Below are 18,179 nucleotides of genomic sequence, written 5' to 3' on the forward strand. Positions count from 1 at the left end.
CGTATTGGATAGGGCCCTTATGGCCGCCTGACTGTCTGAAAATAGAACTAGAAAGGCGCCTTTCAAATCTTTTTCAAGGTTTAATCTGGCACAGTTAGGATTACTAGTTAGGCCAAGTTGGCTATCAAGGGGATCACTTAGACCAGAGATGGACAGAGTGACTTAGGAGCCGGCTCGGCACATTTAAGTACTAGATGAGGGCATCAAGAGCTAGCATGAAGGGAGAAGAAGAGCGTAATCAAATTTCTTGTACTCCGACTCTTATTACTAATATACTATATATGATGCTTCCAATGTATTTTTTACACTCTATTTACCTCGAGAACAGCTTTACTTCTTGCACTTGCACTTGCTCGCTCCTTGACTGCTTTAAGAGCCAAAAATTTGTCCATCCCTGACTTATACCGTAAGCAGGGGTGCGCCCAGTCAGGAGGTAGATGTTTGTCCCGGAGAGCCCCATCGTTAGAAATTACGAACCTAATTGCCTAAGCCGCATTCTAGCAAAAGCTGGGCACTCTAACAGGAAGTATGGAAATAATTCCCCTCCTAGTCCTCCATACGGCTTTGACAAAGGGGGTCTGGTGTGATATTTAATTTCACTGCTTGTATCCCGATAGAAGAGTGGTATGTCAGTATAACTACCAGGATCGAGAGTTCTGGCTTCGAGTGTCTAAGAAGATCCGCATAGCGTCCCCGGTCCACGCTCAGCCAGAATGACCTCGCAATGGCATATGCCCTGGTTTTCCCCCAGCATTCGCTGAGTTCACTCGAAATCTATCTTTCCAAGCGAAGTCCAAAATTATACAAGGACACACCCACTTTCTCTCTCTTCTTGGTGATACTACCTCGAGGCTGCCGCCTCTGACCAGTTCATCAGCCACACAGTTTCCTGCGATATCACTATGACTTGGCACCCACACAACTCTGACAAAGTAATATTCCGCCTGAAAAACACTACAGCGATCTGGAAACCTCAGTTTTAGGTTGCGGGAGAGCTCCCTGGAAAATAACCCTCCACCGACTCTTCCGTCAAGTTTGGTACCATCCACTCATCCACTCATCCTTTGATGGGATATGAAGAAGGGACAAAAGGACACCACCCTGTGCCCCTATTTACCCCGCGCTGGATGGTGTCACCATTTCACTCCGCCGCGACAACTCTGCCACGCATTATGCGGTGTATGAGTGTAAGAAGGACAGGTTTGACCCTAAAGCTTACTCAGGGATCTGACTATTGCTCCCGGTAGGCATATTGCTGGTACCTCGGCGTGACAGACGGTGGTTCAAATGCGCATTGCAATGGAAAGTTTGTTGCCGCCCGCCTTCTTGTTCTGCACTCCAAAACCTTAATTTGATTCCAATTTAAAATAAATACATGTGTATTTGAGAACACTTAGTTTGTCTGCCAATTTCGAAATCAATCAATTGAACTGAGCCAAATTTCAACGTCAACATTCTGCGACGCCTTTAAAATGGAGCCCAAATCGTTCCAAATGATGATTGTCGCTCGAAACGCGCATTGAGACGCAGCGTAAAAAAGCCAAAGCAATTGTGGCGCTTAAATTTATGGCAATAAAAAAGATAGGCTGGATATGGAAGCAGAATATCAGAGAGGAGGAAGGCGCGTGCGCGCTTAAAAATCAAACCGCCAATAAACGTCAAAGTCCCAAGTGATTTTTGGCCACATAAATTACTTTTGGAAAACAGCAAATTGCGCGGAAATTTATGACCAATTTGTAAATATGTACCTATCGTTGATTTTTCGTTTTCTTGGTGAATTTTTATTTGCAATTGTGGTACATTTTGTATGTATCGTTGTTGGAAATGTGCCAAATAATTTATTTATGTGCGTTATGGGTGAAATTTGCGCGCGCTCGCGATTGGCTCAATTGAGTGCATTTCTGTTGGCGTGAATTTATGTTTGCTCAAGTTGTTTTTGTAGTTTGTTGTTTCGCCGAAACACAAATAAAAATGAAAATCCCTAAATGTCGTATTTATGGCCAACTTTAGAATGAAGTGGGTGAAAATTCGCTCGCCGGTTATTTATTTATTTTATTTTTGTTTTTGTATGTACATACTTTTATACTTATCTGCGTACTTATTGTGTGTGTGTGCTCGCTTTTTTTTTTGAAAGTGCGCCCAATTTTGCAAATCAACTGTATCAACTGTTATTACCTTGATAGTTTTGCTGTGCTTACACTCCACTCACTATCGATCACCAGCTTGATCCATTTGTATGACCTGTCATAACAACATAATCTCTTTTTCTCGTCGCAGAATATCCGAATTGCGCGGCACGTCATGCACTTCGATATGCATTCAATGATAATATTAAAAGTCAATTACAGTAATTGCTGGTAAAGCAGATAATTTCAGGTCTCATACACTGTAATTATTTTCTACTTAATCTTCATCAAAGGCGAGCATGTCGAAATATTAAGAGGCCATCTGAAATGCGGCATGTGAACCAAGGAAGGAAGGAAGGGCGAAAAAAAATACATGGTTTGTCCTCTGATCCGTCAGCGGTTACGTTTGACCCGTATAGAGATGCGTTGATACATGTGAACGTATGTATATGTGATACCCATGGATTCATCCAATTGTGGGTGCGTTGACAGCGCAGACAGTAGAGACATTTCGTGGTAAATACTTTAAATTTTTGATTTAGCGCAGAAACGAAAAATTGTCCAAAACTACGGGTATTCACTATGTACATATGTAAGTATGCAGGTGTGAATACTTCGTTCGTCAGAAAGAACATGCCGATAACAGTAAAGATGAAGATAGAGGGAGAAAGATTAAAATAAAGGTCATTATAGAGAAAGTGATATAGATAGAGACACAGAGACTCAATCTGTGAACTACTTAGGTATTTTCGGGATTCTCGGGACATATCGATATAATAGCCGATATTTTTATCAGTTTTGCTATCGGTCTTTTTATCGATTTTATTTCCGAAATTTTCATCGATGTTGTTATCGATTTTGCTATCGATATTTTTGGAAATTATCGATATAATAATCGAAATTTTTATCGATTTTGTTATCGATTTTTTAATCGAAATTTTTACCGATTTTTTGATCAATGTTTTTTATCGATATTGTTATTGGTTTTGGTAACGTTGTTGTTATCGACTTTGTTATCGATATTTGATAATTTATATTAATAATTTTGTTATCGATGTTGTTACGATTATTTATCGATTTTGTCATCAATATTTTTATCGATTTTGTTATCGATATTTTTATCGACTTTCCATATTTTTATCGATATTTTTTTCGATTTTCTAATGGATTTTGCTACCAATATTATTATCACCTACCTCAAAATTTTGTGGAAAACACCAAAAAAAATCTCCCTGAAAATGTTTAACCTTAATATTAACATTAAGTACTCGCCCAAGGCGTGCAAAGATTTCCCATATAAAATACACGTAAACTTTGAGTTTTTTTCTTAAAAAGTCTACAGCTCAGAGGCATTTTATGGTATAATCTTGGCCAATAATGGGGTTTCTTTAGAATTGAATGCTCTACAAAGGTGTCTATTGCGGTGTAATCGTAACTCCCACCAGCGAGGTAATACGGGTCACTAAACTCAATTTGTTTCATGAAATTCTCGTTTGTTTGCCTTATTTCGAAAATAACGAGACCTACAGAAAGAAAATGTATGACAAACTTGTAGGACTTTCAATTTCCTACAAAAAAGTTTTGGAACACAAAATCGCTTACTTCGATATTTCTTGAGCTATTTGGCTTTGAAGTTGAGGTAGTGTGGAATTTTCATGGACTATTAAGCTAAATTGTAGAAATTTATTTTTACGCTCAAAAGAAATTATTCTTATCGAGTTTTATTTTTAAACGAATAATGATTATTCAAATAAACCAAAAGCTATAAAAGTAATTAGTCCGCAAAATTTTCAGGTAAAAATTTTAGTTGTTTGCGTCCGTATGGCGATCTATACCAAACGAGGCTTCAGACAGTGTGACTCTCTATCGTGCGACCATGGAGGTTGGATAGAAGGGTAGGGTTGATAGAGAGTCTGATATTTCTCCAGAGTTTTAGATAGAAATGAGAAAAGGCTTTTTGCCCTTAAATCGCTTGGTTTAGTTTGAGAGGATTTACCTATTTTTGGTATAAATACTACTTTGAACTTCTTTCATTGCATTGGGACCCTGGACAGATAATAAAGATGACCTTAAACAAGAATTTAATACATTTAAATGCAGGGACCGTAACAGTTAAGATGTTTATAATAAACCGTTACATTATGACTTTTATTTTTTCGATAAAGAATAATCGTTATTTTTTATTTTTTAATCATATAACCGTTACTTTCCGATTTCACTTTAAAAATCATAAAAGCTTTAAATCGGCTCAAAAATGATCGAATAAATGAAAATCCAAAATTACGATTATTTTTGCTCGAAAAAAATAGAAAATAACAAAATAGCGATTAAATTGGACCGAAAAAATAAAAATGCAAATTTAACAATTAATCTTGATCGGAAAAACAAAAATAAAAAATAACGATTTTGCAATGATCTAAAAATAAAAACCTTCATATTTAAACGTTATTTTCGTTACCTGTTTCAAATTATATTGTATGTATTTGTGGTGCTGTCGGGTTCGTTATTACATACATACTATTCAAAGCTTATCTAGGTCAGACGGCTACAAAGGGGCCTTAAAATGTTTATATGTAGAAAAGTAATATTTTGACCCACCTGAAACCAAAGAACCCACACATAAAAATTCGAATTCGAATAATATTTAAACCTCAGTTGTAGCTCATCCCACTCAACCCAACCGCGCATGTAAATCGTATGCGTAGCATTCCTGCACTGAGCCGCATGCGCAATACCGAAATCTCCACCTGCTCGCTATCAGGTGTTTCATTTATACAGCCCTACTGCCCGCCAGCAGCGCCTCGAAGCGCTTCCTTTCGTAACATATCAGTTTCAGATGCGTCGTGCGGCAATAGGACAAAAGCGAAACTAAACTGAAAGGTAAAAATGTATGGAAAAAAGTAAAAGGAATCTAAAGGAAACGCATGCGCACAATGTTAATGCCAATAAAAAAAAAAACTGCGAGCATGCATGGAGCTACATATGTATGTATCCATAAAAGTAGATATACATGCATATTAGAGTGGTACTTAAATGTCAACATCTAAATTTTGTGGTGGGGCGTGCGCCCCTTTATAAATGAAGATATCCACGAAAATTTCAAAATATTAAACAAATTTTTAAATTACCTACATTTTACATTTTAAATCGTAAAAACTTTGATTTGAAATATTATAAATTTTACATATTATTGAAACTTATTGTTTGCAATTAAAAAGAAAATTCCATTTTTTGAAGCCCTGGTAGCGACCCCTAACAAATTTATTTAAAAATGTGAAATTTTCGTAAATGTCTTTATTTTGTACACAGAGCAAAATTAAAGGTGTGCTTTATACAAAATAAAATGTTGATATTTTTAAGAACCACCCTAATACATACTACAGGCGAGTAGGCATTAACCATTCGTTCTTTTGGTGCAAAAATAAGGTGGTTACGCCAAATTAACTACAGATCCCAACTACAAAACACTAAAAAAAACGATGAGCTCCAACTTAACTCCATGAAAAATCAAAAAAGTTACTGCAGCCAACAACAGCGCTAAGAATGCGTAAACAAAATTCTGAAACAAAAAAAAAACCTTAAAAAATAAAAATCACAGAACTACAAGCGAAAAACTTTTTTCTACAAACATTTTTTTTTCTGTCTGTTTGTTGCCTTGGCAAAGTTCGCGCGCAACCTCTGACCGCATTTACGACGCGAGCGATAATTATCGGTTGGCGTGCAAATATGCGGGCATGTCAAATCCAACCAAGCGCAGCAGAATTGCAAAGTTAAGAAAAGTTGTTACTCCACTTGAAGTTTATGCAGGGTTGATAGGCAAGAAAGGTAGAGAAGTAGGGACAGTCAAGTGATGCACTTTGGTAGTGGTGAAGAGTGTAAATCGTGACTTATCCTTATATGCTGTTTTTGTAAAGTTTTTGTTTTTTCGTTTTGTCTTTTTTCAATTTGGTCAGTGTATGTGTGCGTTTTGGTGTGTTTATTAATTGTTGTTGGGTCCAAGAGACATATGTACATATTAAGTTATCGAAATTTTCAAATGATTTTTTTCATAGTGCGATACGGTCGAACGGGAAGTACTTATAAATCTTACCGCTTCCACGTCCTTACACCTTCTACAGAGATCATTTACACGTAGCTCCGAATCTGACAGCTATGCAGCCAATAGGCCAGTGTTGCCGCAAGAAGCTTTGCATTCCGCCCGTCCAACGATTGCCATAATGCTCGCGCTACAGGGCATGTGTCTAGTTGTGTCCACTTTCTGATTGTAGGAACTTTCGACCTTTCTAAACTGATATTGAGTCAGTTTTTGTTGACGACGATGGCGAGGAAGGCAACGAGTGGCACTCCTTAGGTAGGTGTTCTAGCCCCGTTGATGTGGATGCTTGTACTCAACAAGATATTACTCAAGATGAGCGGTTGGTTACCTAGATTATTAGCTTATGCCATTACTGTCTCTTATAGATGACGAGGGTGTATATGATTACAGTCTGGTTTCTACTCAAGTTACTCTAATCACCAAACGTTTTACCAAATATGTATGTATGCATGTAGGAGTTATTATAGGCATTTAACTAAGCCTCAATTTGGAAGAGAGTGTTAGGAAATTCTCTAGTGGTACCGTAGGCAAGGTGAGCAGATGGGACTTGGGGTCAATCGTCTTTTGTTGCATTGTATAGGCCAAAAGTGTAAAATAAAAAGGGTACATGAATTTAAAAAAAATGGACATGCTCTTTTTTAAAAACGCTTTGGTCAAGGTTTACCATAACTTTGCTAAATGCAAGTTTGGGTTAACTCAAGAAGAAGATCAGCTGCGATTCGATGGAAGGTAGTTTTGGAGACTTTTAACTAAAAGGCAGCTAAAATCCTATGCAAACGGTTTTGTGGCATGGCGTACGTGAAAAGGACTTATTTTCGGGCGATTTTCTAAGTCCATCTCATTTTAATTTCGGTTTGTCATTATGCTTTTATCATTTTGGCCTTTCGTATGCCTTCCAGGTGAGAAATATTATTAAGTACCATTTTCATACCATTTAGCCTTAAACACTTGCTCATTCGGATTGTGAGAGAATTGCTCAATATCTACTAGGGCAATCAATCCCAAAGCATTTTAACAATCCCGAGATTCCGGGATGCAAAAATTCTAATCCCGGGATTCCGAGATTTTTCGGGATTTCGACTTCATCACAACTTTTTTCATTTTACAGTAGCTTCGCCTTTTCCGAACCACATAAATTCATTGTCACCATATTGGGTCTTAGGGGAGCATAATGCCCCCTATTAAAAGAGTCCGTAATGCAATGCTAAAATATTTTTATAGTATTCATATCTATATTATTTGTCAAAAACACTTACTCATATTTGCAGAAATCCTTTTCGAAAACACGCCAACAAAGTAAAATGAAGAACAACTCTGTCACCTGCTGGTTGTGTTTTCAATTGATTCCAGATTTTTCGTTATTACACAGTTTTTGTACAAAATGTTTAAACAAGTACAGTTATTCAGGCAGGTACTGAAATTCACTTCCAATTGCAAATGGCTCAAGTTCACTTGGAATCCATATTTTGGTGTTATGTATTTCTCGTGTTTCATGTCAAATGAATTAATTTTTCCGTTTTCAACATCTCTTTCATTCTGTAAATGAATCAGTACAAATCTCGGGATCCCGGAGCTGTAATTGATTACCCTAATACATACATACAGCCTGACCACTTTATTGTTCCCCTACAGAACCGTACTAATATCGATGCCATAAGCTGAGCCCACATACTCTGTTGAAAACTCACGCTATTTCTTTTCCGTACCCTTGTCAAACGGGAGCTTACAGTTTGGGATGCCGACTGATGGCTTTCGCCATAGGTAACGGCGAACGGACGGAACGGAACATGCCACTTGTTTCCATATGCCGAAGGAATTGGGATATGAAAATTTGGTCCTCTGACTGGCGTCCTTGACAAAATAAAAATTTTCGAAGCTGAAAGTCGAATATTTTCCACCACCTGTTCGCACAAAACTGATAAAAGAATACAAACGGTGGGTCGAATTACCTTCTAATTTGAGAAAGAAATATTACTAGAAATATGACTGACAGCATTGAACTCATTTTCGTAATAAAAACTGACATCTCACTGGTTAGAGGGTTAAACTAAAGAGATTCCCGGAAGGCCCGCAACTTTTACTCAATTGTACTTCTTTGGAAAATATTTTTGAGTCTGGAGTTTCGCGTTTTTTTTTTTTTGAGTTTAAATTTAAAGCATTTTTTCATATTCTCTTTAATACTGCTTTTTTTGTAAAAAGAAGTATTTTCAGTGTGCGCAACTCAGATTTGCTACCTCTGGTATTAGATCGTAAAATCAATACACTTAAAACTTCCTAACACTTAAAATGTATCGGATTTCAATGAAAGGAATTATGGAAAATCCTTGAAATGAACTTGAGACCTACACATACTAAGTATTCGTAGTACCTGCATACATACATACATGGCACGTGCTGCCCGCTCCACTGCTTAAATTCAAAGCAACCCCTTTGGCCAAACTAAGGTCTTGGTTACAATTATTTCGCTGTAAAAATACACTTGCCAAATTCTTGTTATACAAGCCGTTGCTACATTCTACCACTTTGCTTCTTGTAGCTGCTGCCCGCCCGCATTGTCTATTCTTAATGCAATTAATTTTGGTAATATAATCTGCTGCTGTCGGTGGTGTTGTTGCTATACGAATTTACGACACTAAACAGTAAATAAGGATCCTTGTCGTTGGCAGATTATTTAATTTCACCCTGAAAGCAGGTGCATTTAAGTGTTGGTGAAAATGTTGTGTTTGAATTTAGTCAGTCGGTTGGTTGTCTCCTACTTTTATAAGAAAACTTTTAACGTCCGATGTATACGCATACCTACATAGAATATATATGTGTGTATGTATGTATGTTTGCATGTAAATATAGCACGAGTATGCCATGTATGCAACAGGAGCACGACATTCAAATCCTGATGTAGACAGCGCAAATTAACTTCGAGCAAATTTATGTCCGTATAAATATGTATGTTAATATATATAACTACTAGGATGGTTCTTAAATGTAGGCAGCAAATTTTTACATCATATTTCCTAAGCCTCAATCCCTACGTCGATGCTACTATAGTCAAAGATATCACATCGATCTCGATTGAAGTCGCAAAGGCATGTCGCACAGGGGTCAACGTTCAGATTACCCCGTGAAGACGTTTTAACCGACTCCAATCGGGACCAAAATTTATATGTGATTTCCTGGACTATGGTAGTATCGATTTTTGGGTATTATTTAGATGAAAAAAATTAATTTTAATTTTTTAAGTCATTATAGAGGAATCTGTACTTTGACCCCTGGGCGAGACGCCTTAAACGTCTCCAATCGGGACCAAAATTTATATGCCATATCTGTGACCGTGGTATTACTGATGGAGGGGATGTGACTGAAAAAAATCCTTCATTTGATTTTTTAAGGACCACCCTAATAACTACGCATGCTCAAATATATTTTATATGTGCCCATTTGATTTTTTGTTTGTTTCTGAATTGAATGGATAATTCTGAGTTGGAAGCTTGGCTAAAGGCACTTTTAATTGAATTGCACTTGAGGTGACTTAATTTGAATAGGAAAGCACAAATATTAAAAGATGCATCTTACTAGGCGGCCAGTTCAACTTAACCCGAATGTGGTCGCGCCTTAACGTGAAGCATAAGTTAATTTGAAAGTCAATAAAATATACATACATATGTACTTCTTCTTCCTGATTGGCGCTATTTATAACTACTTAAACGATTTTGGCCAAGTTCAATAAAGCACATCAGTCGGCTAATCGGCATCAATTAAAAATGGTTAAAGAAAGCCTTTCTCCAGCTGTTCTTTTCATCACAGAGATGGCCTTCGTCTTCCTTTGCTACCACCAGCGTTGAACACCTTCGGGCCTAAAGTGTTGGTGTCCATTCGTGCGACATGACCAAGCCAGCGGAGGCGCTGTATTTTAATTCTATGTCGCTGTAAAGTCGTTCCATCGTTTACGGTATTCACCGTCGCCAACGCACAAAAGACCTACTCGCCGGATGCTGTCCTTGTCCATTTTGCAACTCTAAGCGTAGCGTAGAACCGGCTTTATTCCTACACCGCATAATTCCGTAAGTCAGCTAAGGAAGTGCTTACCTAAAAAGCCTGCTCGGCTCTTGGCCAAAGCTGGGCAGCCACAAAGGAAGTGCTATGCAGTTTCTTGAAGAGTGCCTGCCAAATAGCTGCCCGAGAAGATATTAATCGAAGTCTTCTATACGGCATGAGTACTAAGGCCCACAGCCACCTCCTTTAAAGCTGAAACTTCTGCCTGATAAACGCGGCAGTGGTCCGGAATTCTCACGAGTAGTTTCAGTCCTAATACCTTAGAGAAAACTCCGTAGCCCACCATATTGTAAGCTTGGATCCATTCGTGTAAAAATTCATTTACTCCCTTTTCCATGGTCTTGGTGTTTGCCATTATCTTCTTGACGGATTGCTCGTCTTAAAGAGCCTATAGATATAGATATATGGGTTTAGGGGCGGAGTAGTCGTTTTCTTGGTCACAACTACCCAGAGTGTGAAAAGAGTGGCCCGACCGCCGATTATTCCATAGCACCATAAATTTTAGTTGGAACGCCGAAGCGGCGGCCACGTATTTTTCTATCAGATTCATTGCAGGCTAATTGGTTAACACTTCTAGCGCTTTGTATGGGCCTGATTTTTGTACGACGAGAGAGCACTCTTTTTCTCAGTTTCTTACTCAGTTCAAAGTAGCATATGTTGGCACGAGTGATTCTGCGCTGAATTTCGACGGTGACATTTTTATAAGTAGCGATTGTTTTTACCAAACATCAGAAACTTCACTTGGTATCAAACGGCTCGGGAAGATCCCTCCCAATTTAATTTTGACGGAGCTAGTAATATTGCTCGAAAGCGGCTTCTCGATTTTTTTTAGATTTGGTGTATTAACTATACCTGGTCTGTTGTGGATTTATCAGACCTAAAGCCTGATAAGGCCCAATCAGTTAATTGGAGGTAGACTCCGCTGTAGGTGGCGCAAATGGCGGGGCCGCCCTATCTGTAGATCGGGCAGAGCACAAGTCATCGGGAATACGTTCGTGCGCCCATATTTTGTACAAGAGTTGATGTATGCACCGTCTAACTCCTCGCCGCCGCGCTACAATAGCTCAGCTGGCAGGACGTCACCTGCAGCTGCTTTGTTTTGTTTTTCAGCCGCGAAATTGCTATTCGTACCTCTTCATCGACCTCAGTCGGAGTCAACTTCTCCACTGGTTGCATCGCCATTACAATTCAACAGGTAAAAAAGTGCTCCTGCCATAATTTGAGTATTTATGTTCTGGACATCGGTGACTAAATCGTCGTAGCTGTTCTTATAGAAATTCGCTCTAGTCCTGCGACCTTTCATAAATCGTGTAACTTTCTGATCAAATATTAGGGATTTTTTTCTTTCGGCAAGTGTTTCAATCTCTTCGCATTCACTTAAACGGCCTCTCTTTCTTACAGGAAATACGGCTCGTCTTTTCAACTCCCAATATAGAATAGCTTGTGTAAAGCCCGATCGCAGCTAAGCCTCGTAGGCGCCATCTTTTTTCATAGTTATGTTCTTTTAGATTCGCTGAAATTCAGTTATTTTTCCGGCGGTAGTACGTGATAGGCGATAAATGCAGTTTCACGGCTCGCATGTGGCGTTTTGTTGAAAAGTGCCTTCTTGGAACAGGTGTGGGAGTTGAGTGGCGAATAAACTGGCCATCTAGTTTATCGATATTGAACTTTTCTTGTATTTCGAGTCGATTTTTTACCCTCAGAGCAAACTTACATCAATACGCTCTATCCCTTACGAAGTGTTGCAGACGTTTCGGGTGCTAGCGAAGTTGATCAGCTTCAGTCCTTTATCGGACGTTTCATCGTTGAAGCACCTTCCTTTAATGCAGATTGTAGCGTGAAAATCGTTCACCGGGGTTTTTTTTTTTTTTTTTTCTGGAATGACGCCCGTGAAGAGGGAGCTCTCATGAGTACTACTATACCGGCATAGTAGTATGCACGACTTGCAGCCTCACAACTACACCTGCGTACTAAAACCTCTTATTCACCGGGGTGAATAAAAGTACTCGCCGACTCTCTTTCACCACAAATCAAACACCGACTTTGAGCTCGTTTATATGGCAGCTGGCAGTAAATGGCGCAAGGTCGCACGTATTTCTTGCTTTGCCTCGTCTAACGCATTTCTTGAATGGCGGTGAAGTCAGCCTTAGCCTAAGAAAACTCTAGACAGAACATGTATGCAATGCTCTGTAGAGCTTATAATCCACTCAAGAAGATAAAGATACACGATTCCACCCAAACCGAAATCTCTAATACATTTTATAGCACTAAAGCCGAACCAAGCTTTGTTAGAAAAGAAATTTTTGTGGTGCAAATTCATCCACCGTTAGAATAGTTTTTCTCGTAAAAATTTTTCATGGCGGTCCTGGTTAAGGTACGTCGAAGAAATCATAGTTTGAGAAACCTAGCCAGATGTTTTTAGCTCGGCGGCTGAAGGAATATTTTTCATCAAGGAGGGATATTCTTTCAAAAAAGAGGAACATTATAAAGTGACCACTAAGTGTTCCCTGTTCAGACGTCCGATAGACAGCTTTTTTAAGCTGTCGGGATGTGAAAAAGCAGTAAACCATACATTCAATTAACTGCCTCAGCTAAAAGGATCTTAAACTTTTAAACCTTCCTCTCTCCTTAAAAACCCATTGCTTATAGTATTTTAGAAACTTTTTACTTTCAATTTAAACTAAGCTTAATATACAGGGCAACTATTTTCCCTGACCCCATCTAACGACAGTCAATTAACTTCCATTTGTCGAACCATGCCTAAGTACATACAACAAAAGCGAAAGTTCCTGATTGTGTAGTAAAGTTTTGAAATTAACCACACCTCTTTAAACAGCTAAGCGCTGCACACCGCCAAGTAGAGGCTATACAAATACAGGCCAACAATAACAACAACAACATCAACATTGTAAAACATTTTTAATTAACGAATGTAAAAGTTTTTGTAAGGCTGAGTTATTTTGTTGTTGAATGTTGAATGCGGTCATAGAACGTGGTTAAACTGTAAAAAAAGGGATACAAAGTAAAATATGCGCATGAGTTAGCGGATGTAATGGATATTATTATTTGTACGTTGCATTGTATATTCATAGATGTTTTTAGTTTGTGTATGTACTCGTACTTTCTCTAATTGCTGCTTTTTGTGCTTTAAACGGGATTTTTTTTGGAGGGGGGCCGGAAGTAAATAGAGAAAGAATTATTCTAAATCTGAAACTACTTTATGCGGGGTATTTTCTAAAGCGTAGGCCCGACCAGCTCACCTAATTTTTTGAAAAAGGCGGGCAGCACTGTTCTCCTAGCGCACTTTAGTAAACTTTGCAAGTCTGTGGTTCTTTTCCTCGTTATTGCAGGAGTTAGTTGCGCACTTGAAATTATTTGCTTGCTGCTTTATTTTCTGGTAAAATTTCCGATCGGCATTCTTTTGAGCGGCAATCCGTCCCAAATTCAAAGTTACCAGTTCTTAGTCCAAGCTCCCTTTGCCTTACTATTTTCAGCGCCGGATCAAGGTGTTATATCGAGGACTACGCTTGACAAAGCCCAAGCGCGAACGTAGTGATTTGGATACCGGCGACTTCCGGAGATATTCTAACCTTAACCATGTTTAGCGGCTCTATGCCCAGATGGTCAATCTCAACAATAAGTCTTTAAGCATGAGTCCGACGCTCCCAAGCAAGGTGGAGAAGAGGCGCAAGCTCCGCTGCGGAACCACACAGCTCCCCTGCAACAAGACAGCAACAGGCTACAACATCTACAATTAAACAAAGATACTAAGTGGTACCAGAAGTCTAAAAACGAGGTCTACTTATAAAATTTAAGTATGTATGTTGGGAGGCCTTAAGCGCAAACATAGAGTCCCCTACGCCATAAAATAGTACAATCGCCACCCAGTAAACAGCGCCTAAATAGCCAGCTTAGCCCAAGGACATCAACCCTTCTAAAGCCATTAACTAAGACCGACTTGTCGTTTAGAGGATTCTTCATCTTCTAATTACCAATTTACCAATAGGATTAAGTCTTCATGGAGGATTTCGTGAAAGCGCAAGAGGATGTTCGGTGGGCTAGCTCTATGATACCGAATTGTGATATCATGTTGAGCAAAAAATGCGTAGTTTGCTAAGCATCAACGTTCAATATAGGAAGCCAAAGTAAAAGCTCGACCGTTTACTCCATCGAATACCGAATACTCCATTTGGGACACTGTGACACGCCGTTCGATATCTTCTTGAGTTTGGCAGGGTCTTCGAACAAAATGGCCTCCAATTCGGTGTCCACAAGCGTTGGTGGCCTTCCTACGCGGTCATTGTCGGCTGTGTCAAAATCACTACTTTTGAAACTTCAGAACCAGTACCCACAGGTGTAAAATATGGTTAAATGATGACGCCTTAACATCGAGATGGTTACAATATTGTCTGGTATGCTTAAACACTACTGGTGCCCTCTCTTGACAATTCTTTAAAATTTACTTGTATACCCGATAGTTCAAATTTGACTTCGGGATGATTACCATCAAGGTCTATATAAAATCGAGGCTGAATCACTGAATATAGCAGTTGGAGAGCCCGCCAGCTATCATGAGATGGACGTCGACGAAGGAAAGTACAATGACGAGCTAATCGGATAGACATCGTCTAGAACGCGAGAAGCTCTGAAAGAGCTTGATTCAGATTTTGACCTTCTGAACGATGTGGAAGTTGTTACGCCTATTATTATAGGGTCACTAAAGGTTCGAGTATTCAAAGTCATACAGATCAACCTAGATCACAGTAAAGCAGTATCTGCTTTTCTCCTACTTCGTGTACTCACTCTAAAAAATTTTGATGAGGTGGGAAAACATCCTTCTGAGGTTTGAGGGCTTATCACGCATGGATACTAAAGTTTGCTTATTATTCCGTTGAGGCTGGAAAATATTTTTCTCCATTTTCCGGAGTGTCGCGCTGTCTGCTAAATCTAAAAGTAAATGTATAAAAATTTTTTTATGGCTTAGAACCGACCAAAATCGTAATATTTCGACCACAGCGCCATCTATGCACATACGTTTGTAGTATAGTACAAACATATCCCATGGGCTAAGCTTATGAGAGCTTTTTTTTTATAGATTTTATATATGTGGATATAAATCTGACTTTTTCGTAAGAGTCCGCTTCTATCGCCCCCTGGCGGATCTGAGTTTTGTAAAAAACTTGCACTTTGCATCGACATTACGCCTTCGTAGAAATATTTACATTGCATCGTGGAGTTTAAAGTGTTTTACGTCAAATCAGACTCAGCCTTTGCTGAAATAAATTCCAGGCCATAAAATCTCTCCTAACCGTGAAACTTTAGCACAGCAATGTGCTTAATTGATTTTTTGTTTGCATTCCTGTTAATCCTTTTTTCACAGTCGCTTTTGAGAAATATCCGCTGTTCTGGAATTTTTTCTGCAACTTTGTCTTTTCAATTTCGCTTCTTCTGCCAGCAAATACGCGCTAGCATTTTATTTCATAAGCCACGCCTCCAACTACTGTCGTCGACACACTCTCGTATGCGTCTGGGAAATTTAAAACCGCACACAACAGATCGACATTGAAGAAGTTGCGGAAAACCGCAGCAATCAAGTGCATTGCGAGGATGCGTTGCGGTCGCAAGCATACAGGGACGCTCGCCCGTCCGCTCGCCCATGCATTTGAGTGATTGTGAGAGTGCGTGTATGTATGGGGTGGGCAATTTTAAAACGCTGCGGCTGCTGCCACAACAGCTGCTTTTCTGCTGTTTGAATAAAGCCAACTTTCGGTAGTGTACGTATGTATGTATATATGTTTGTAAATAATTTTTCGACGGTCGTGTTTGTTCCCACACAAAGCGAGTTGAGTTGGCTGCAAAATACAGAAACGCTTGCGAAAAAAATGGGGGAAAAACAGCAGTGCAGTGCCGTGCGGCGCTTTATAAAATCCACCTAAACAGCATTTACGCCAGCAAAAAAAAAAAAAAAAAATCCTACTCATTCTGTTGCAATGTTTCGTCGGTCGTTTCGCCGCTGCGGCTGCTGCAGTTGGCAAACATTTAATTTTCGAAAATGGAAAGCGTTCACAGTACTGCAATATTTGTTTATCTCGGCTCGAGTGGCGGAATAGCGCAATGCGCGTCGCCATGTCCGTTTGCATTAAGTTCTTCTTTGCATTAACAGCGCGCATCAATGAGCAGCCTTCAGCATCATCATTATCGTCATCATCATCAGCATCATCAGCATGATACAGTACGGCAGCGAGTCACGCATCTCACGATCGAACTATTATTGCCGACGCTATGTGGCCAAAGATATTCCCACCTCAGCTTGTAGCTAAGGTATGTATGTACATATGTATGTATGTAAGTAGGTACGTGGGGCGCTGTGATTGCGCTGGCGTACCGCATAATTACGATTGATATTCGCGCGCGCATATTCGGTTCATTGATGTGATGTAAAAATGCAGCGAAACATTCAAAAAAAAAAACAACTAAAGATTTTATGCAAGGAAGCATTTCCTATGCTTACTGAACGCCTTTCTGAGAACCTTCGGCGTTGGCAAGCTCTTTCAATCATAAAACTTGATAATCGTACGAACACAGAGATCGTGAAGGATTTCTTTTTTTTATCAGCTACATGCCGGTTTTTGTGTTCAAGTTAGTGGGTTAAAAGCTTAATTAATGCATATATATACACCTCATCGTCCTACATGCAGGGTCATCGATGATATTCAGCCTTACCTATTCGCTGTAACTTGCTTAGTCTTAAGAGCCTCCTGAGCCGCCTCCGGCATTCACGTGACCAGAAGTATTTAGCCAACTTGCGGTCCAAAGTTTTCGCCCAGCGCCCTGCACTTTTGACCTGCCGATATCCCTTAAGGGATTTCTGGTGTTAAACTCTGGGTGAGGAATTTGGTAGATCGCTAGACTCTACCGCCTTTGAATGATCTCCACCGACATTTGCTGCACTAGTTGCAGGGATCCCAGAGCCCCTTTACGGCTAGGCGGATTTTAACGAAATTTGGCACACAGATATATAGGATATTTTTTAAATAGAGTTGCCACCTTTTTCAAAAGTAGGAATAAATTAATTAAAAGATTAAATAAAATAGCAAAACAATTTGGGTGCCAAACAAAGGGAGTGTGAAAACGATTTTCTCGAAATAATTTTTAAACAGGGTTGCCAACTGTTTTAATGGTTAAAATCAATTTGAGTGACAAGTTGACAGTATTATAAATGCGATAGCTTGTAAGATAGTTTATGAACTGGATTAATAAATCGCATATTTTTTGTAGGGGGTTGCCACCTGCTTAAAATGTAAAATTTCACTCCAATGCGGATGTCAAACAACAAAGACTTAAAAACGCTTTATTACTTTATTAAGAAAAAATTCTGAAAAGGATTGCAACCTATTTGAAAATTTAAAAAAAAAATGTTATTATTACCTCATTATTACAATATGGATGGCTAATGAATGAGATGTAAGAAATTTATATTTTAAAAATGGTTACCACCTGTTTAAAAGTGTTATACTATTTTTTCATAAGTTAAATAAAGTATAACATGCCAATCGAGTTAGGTATGATAACGTTTTCTTTTCGAAAATATTTTTAAATAGTGTTGCCAACTGTTTGAAAATCCATTTAAATTAAATCTGTAAGTTAAATTAAGCATTACAAAAAGTTGTCAAACCAAACAAAAGTTTTCTAAGGCGGCTATATTTCGAAAATATTTTAAATGGAGTGGCCACCTGCTTAAAAGTGTAATTAAATTTGATCAGTTACTTCAGTGAAATACTAAAATATGGATGTCAAACGAAATATGTTAAAAAGGCTTTATTTTGAAGAGGGTTTCCGTCTGTTTAAACTTTAATTCAATTTAATAAAATATTAAAATATGAATGTCAAGCGAAAGAAGAGTGTGC

At 38.8% G+C, this 18,179-nt stretch overlaps 1 protein-coding gene across 1 annotated transcript in view; it reads left to right on the forward strand.

Annotated features, from left to right (window-relative positions):
- The window catches only part of LOC118747178 (WD repeat-containing protein 78), a 73,257-nt gene that overhangs the window by 30,361 nt on the left and 24,717 nt on the right, over positions 1-18,179 (forward strand). The gene's annotated exons all lie outside the window — the stretch shown is intronic.

Source organism: Rhagoletis pomonella, unplaced genomic scaffold, assembly GCF_013731165.1.
Source record: "Rhagoletis pomonella isolate Grant_MI unplaced genomic scaffold, Rhpom_1.0 Rhpom_scaffold_00011, whole genome shotgun sequence".
Taxonomy (NCBI): Eukaryota; Metazoa; Arthropoda; class Insecta; order Diptera; family Tephritidae; genus Rhagoletis; species Rhagoletis pomonella.